This window comes from Camellia sinensis, chromosome 1 (genome assembly GCF_055761805.1).
Source record: "Camellia sinensis isolate YWXY chromosome 1, ASM5576180v1, whole genome shotgun sequence".
NCBI lineage: Eukaryota > Viridiplantae > Streptophyta > Magnoliopsida > Ericales > Theaceae > Camellia > Camellia sinensis.
Window position 1 is genome coordinate 44,856,498 of NC_138961.1, and position 5,275 is coordinate 44,861,772.

At 29.2% G+C, this 5,275-nt stretch overlaps 1 pseudogene across 1 annotated transcript; it reads right to left on the reverse strand.

The window, feature by feature from the left end:
• Positions 1–510: 510 nt before the first annotated feature.
• LOC114303298 (uncharacterized) lies at positions 511–4,869 on the reverse strand (annotated as a pseudogene). Its single transcript, XR_014333924.1, has 3 exons — positions 4,429–4,869; positions 3,482–3,759; positions 511–592 (listed from the first exon to the last, which is right to left on the reverse strand). The product of XR_014333924.1 is annotated as an uncharacterized LOC114303298 (transcript).
• Between the last annotated feature and the right edge of the window lie 406 nt (positions 4,870–5,275).

The following is a 5,275-nucleotide window of genomic DNA, read 5'->3' on the forward strand; positions in this document are numbered from 1 at the left end:
GTGGCTAGTGTAACACCCACATGCTATGTAACTACTACTACTACTACAACATTGGTGAGATGAGCACCCAGTTACAGATCTCCTTCGGATAAAACCTGTCAGACCAAAAAAAAAAAAAAACAGAACCATTTTAAAAGCTAGGGTTAGTTACAAGATGTGAATGAACATGGTATTATATATAAATAAAAAAACAATCTATGAGTCATATATATATATATATATATCATCACTCTGGTGGTAGTTTCAGTTTCATCACACTGCATGCTACTACATGCTTGATGATGGAACTTACTTCACAAACAGACAAAGCATTATCTTGTACATATCCAAAATAATAATAATAATAATAAGAATAGTAATAATTACTATTATTATTAAAAAAAAAAATTAAACTTTGCACTTCTACTGTAAAATATAAAATGATTGCTTGGAAAACGAATTACCTGAAACATGGCTCTGGAAAATTGTGATTAGCCAAAAGGATTTGAAATCCCAGATTGGATTAGTTACTGTGCTTTCACTTTCTCACTTCACTCTGTTTTCTTGGAGAATTTTTTTGGTACCTTGTAAACCCATTTTTGCATGCGGACACCTGCGCAAGTGTCAAACATTGAATCAAGATTATGAATTTCCATACACACATGTAAAACAATAAATATTTTTAGCTATTTTCTCAATAATGATTAATTATTCGAAAGCTTAATTTGCTCATGACTTGTAAATGATACCAATTCACTACGTTGATATAATACTTATTGAATTAATAAACATTATATTATGATATGAATGGAATTATTTGACATACTTTGTCCAATTAGGTATTAGTCTTATTTTTCTCTTTTACACGAAGACATTAATATATTTAAGTAATGTTTTAAAATTATCAAATAATTTTCTTTGATCCATAATTTTTTTTGAACCATCTTCTAGAAGAAAAAGAAAAAGAATTAGATTCAGTCATTCTCAAGTTAAAAGTCAACTTGTGAAATAAATGTTGTGTATTTCTATACACACATGTAAAACAATAAATATTTTTAGCTGTTTTCTCAATAATGATTAATTACTTGAAAGCTTAATCTGTTCATGATTTGTAAATTATATCAACTCACTACTTTGATATGATACTTATTGAATTAATAAAAATTATATTATGATATAAATGGACTTATCTAACATACTTTGTCCAACTAAGTGAAAGAGAATATTAGTCTTATTTTTTTTCTTTTACACGAAGATATAAATATATTTAATTAATGCTTTAAAATTATCAAATAATTTTTTTTTGGTCCATAATTTTTTTTTTAAAACCATCTTTTAGAAGAAAAAGAAAAACGAATTGGATTAAGTCAATCTCAAGGCAAAAGTCAACTTGTGAAACAATAAACATCGTGGGCAATGTGGTCAGGCTGAGGCAACTTGAGTAGGATCCAAATTTTCCCATCTCAAAGTAAGATTTGTCAAACATCCACCAACAATGAGTGTTTTGTAAAGTTGGTAAAAAGTTAATTTTTGATTTTTTATTAAATTTTTTAATTTTTTGAAAAGTGATTTGAAAAGTTGATAAAAATCTAGCTTTTGACTTTTTAGTTTAATATTTGTTTATGGTGTCAAATCAAATTAAAATGATCAAAATACCCTTATTCAACATAACAAATTTTTTTTTTTGTCATAAGCCTCAATTTATAATTTCACACTTGTATTTTTATAACTTCCCAAACCAATTTTGTTGCATTTTTGCCACTTGCATTTTTGGACCTTTCGACAAAAACGTGGCTTTTTATTTTGGTTCCCAAGATGGCACAGAGTTAGTTTGGGATGTGAGTTGATTTTTTAATTTTTTGTTTTTTTAATTATTTTGGTTTGGGTTAAAAAGTCTGGTTTGAGATTGATTTTTTGATTTTTTTTTTTTACTTTTGTAAGAGAAAAATAAAATGATTACGATTTGAATGTGACATTTTACCTTATATAACTAAAATAATTTATTTCGTCTCATATAATTAAAATAGCCCAAACAAGTATTCCAGACGGGGCCATAGATATCAAATCTATATTATCAACACTGATATAAATTACATTAGACCATCTCCAATCCTGAATCAAATCTGGCATCAAATTTAAAATTTGGTGAAAAAAGTATTTTTTCATGCTCCAATAGTTTCACCAAATTGATATCAAATCGAGATTTCACCAAACGTTTCACCAAAATGAGGACAGGCTCCTCATTTCATCAAAACACTGTGCATGATCGTTGGGAGAGACCAATCAGTCGACCAGCCAGTTGACCAACCGGTCGACCACAAAAAGGTTCAAACAGTTCCAAAAAAAGGGTCAAACAGTTGAAAAAAAAAAAAAAATTTTTTTTGCCTTACCGGTCGGTCGACCACTAAAAGGTTCAAAAAAAAAAAAAAAAAAAAAAAATTTGTGGTCGACCGGCCGGTCGACCAACCTGTTATCCCGGCACAGATTTGATGAAAATTTGATGAAAATCAACCGTTGGAGTACTCGGGTATCAGATTGAGGAAAAAATTATTTTTCTACTCAGATTTGATGAAAACTTTAATTTAGGGTTGGAGATGCTCTTAGGTTTGAAAAAAAGTACACTACACTTCCTTAATGCTTAGCCTCATTTACCTTAATTATTCATTAATTATATAAATGTAAAAATATTGTTGCTATATCATTCATTCTAAAATATACTTTTATTTTACTTTTAATTACTTCACCTCTACGTATTATCAATATTATTTCTAACCGTTTCAAAACGGAGATCAATCTAATTATATTCAATTTATAGAATTTATCATTTCTTTCCAAACTCAAAAATCATTAGTGTAATTTATCCTATTTTAAATAAATTTTGTTAATATATATCTTTAAAATACATGTTAAGAAATTTAAAAAGATTATGGCTATGTTTGGCATAGGATTTTCTGGCTATTTTAGTTACAAAAAGACAAAATAAGTTAAAAAGTCAATAAGACAAAATATCACATTCAAACCATAATTATTTTATTTTTTCTCTCATAAAAGTCAAAAAAATCAAAAAATTTCGTGAAACTTTTTAACTCCAAACTAAAATAGTCAAAAAGTTAAAAATTCAAAAAATCAACTCGCATCTATATATTCGGCATAAAAATATGTATAATAAAATATATTAATTTTTTAAATTTTTCTTAACATGTGCTTTAAGCATATACATTAACAATACACATTTTAAATTATAGGATAAATTAAATTCCAGTTGGACAATGAAAAATAATCTCACTGTGATAGCACTGCAAGTCTCTTGTGTATAAGGTACAAGTAAAATCAATATTCTACCTCGAGTGCAATTATTTTAAAACTACCTTTTCTCTTTCCCAAATTATACATACAAATATAGAATCCAAATTTGCAGTACAATTTTTTTTTAGGTGAATTGACAAGTATGCCCCATACACATTTGATGAATTGCCAAAGAGAAAGAGAGATTTGGACTTACAGCTTCAATGTCAATTTTGTACACCAGAAGCTTCCTTCTCTCTCTGCAACTGGTTCTATAAGCCACAGCTACATGACCCATTCCCAAAACCATCGAACTCAAAAACAAACCCACTTCCATGGCTCGACCATACCTTCCTCGATCGACACCCGAATCGTCGAACCCAAACAATGAAGCTTTGATCGATACAAATACCAATGAAGGCACAGAACACACAGTTGCAACACCCAAATAAGGTCCTCTTGAGAGACTTGGTCCGTCGCAAAAACTATAAACACCTGCAACAACATTAACATATATGTATATTACCGTCAATCTCTTGTACTTTCAGTCAAGTTACAATGCGATCATGCGATTCTCTTATTTATTTCATGTTAAATTGTCTAATAAAAAGTATCGATGTTATTTTAAGTTAAAAATGTAATTCTCTTCTTTTCAATTTCTTTCATATTTTTCGTTACTAAAGGAAAGTTTGGAAACAAGAGCTAAACCTATCGTAAAAGAGAGAGAAAAAAAAAGAAAAAAAGAAAAAAAATTCAAAATTTTCATATCAAAAAATGACTTGTGTGAGTTAAATAATTTTCTAAATCAAACAATAAAAGGTTCAATGGTGGAGAGTTTAAAAAATACAAAGATTATAAATGGTTATAAATGATGCATATATAAGAGCGCGTGCAACAAATAATATATAATTAATTTAAATATTATAATCAATGTTCTTAAAGTACTCATTAATCAAATTCAAAGAGAAAATATTTTAATTTTTTCATAGAAAAAATGCTTCATGTCCTGACAATTTTTGTTAAAAAATTTAAAATCAAAACTAACGGTAGTGTTACATTACAATAAAAAAATAAAATACCAAATAAAATTTGATGTAAAGTATAAAAATATGAAGCATAATTTACATTTAAAAAAAAAAAAAAAACTGGTTGTGTGAGACTTACATAATATGATAGCTGATCGAATGAGGGAGATTAGAGGGATGTCGATGAGAGAGTGGCGAAAGTGGTAGTGGGTTAGGTGAGAGGAGAGAGAGTGTAGAGAGAGAGAAGAAGGGGAAAGAGAGGCAGACAAGAGAGCGAAAGGGAGGAGAGAGTCGGCGATGGAGAGGAGGACTGGTGGAGAGAACAAGAGGAGAGAGATTAACATGGTGATCAAGAACAAGAGTGTCTTTATGAGTCTCAGAACTCGTCTTGCTTTGCCTTCTTTTGAGAAACCCATGTTAGTTTTTTGAATTTTCTCTCTCTGATGATGGAGTTGTGAACAGTGAGATAGAGAAAGTATTAATGTGAATATGAACAGAGAGAAGATGGAGGGGGAAGAGAGAGAGACAGTCGTAGAGAAGGTGCAATGCAGGGTCTAAGGTTAGGTTCGATGTTTTGATCGGACTTCTCCAAAAACAAAACTTCATATATATGCAATTTAAGGGCCCCCTCTGTTCAAAAAAAAAGAAAAAAGAAATAGGGTCCCCCATACGTATTCTAGGAAAATAGTAACAAAAGTGCTAAAGATTTTTCAAAAAGTTTGAAAATATTTTATATAATACTCACATTCACGTAAATCAATGTGAGTATCATATGCACCTCGTGTAATATTTTTAAGAAAAATGCTTAGTGCTCCCACTAATTAGTTGGTAGTGGGTCTCGCTATTAATGATGTGATGTTTTAATCTTGGAATTGTATTTTTTTTTTTACTTTTTTAATGCATTAGTGCTATTAGTAGTGATATTTTTAGTGGGCTGAATCATTGCTGTATTTTTAATTATTTATTTGAGATATTTAATATTTTTT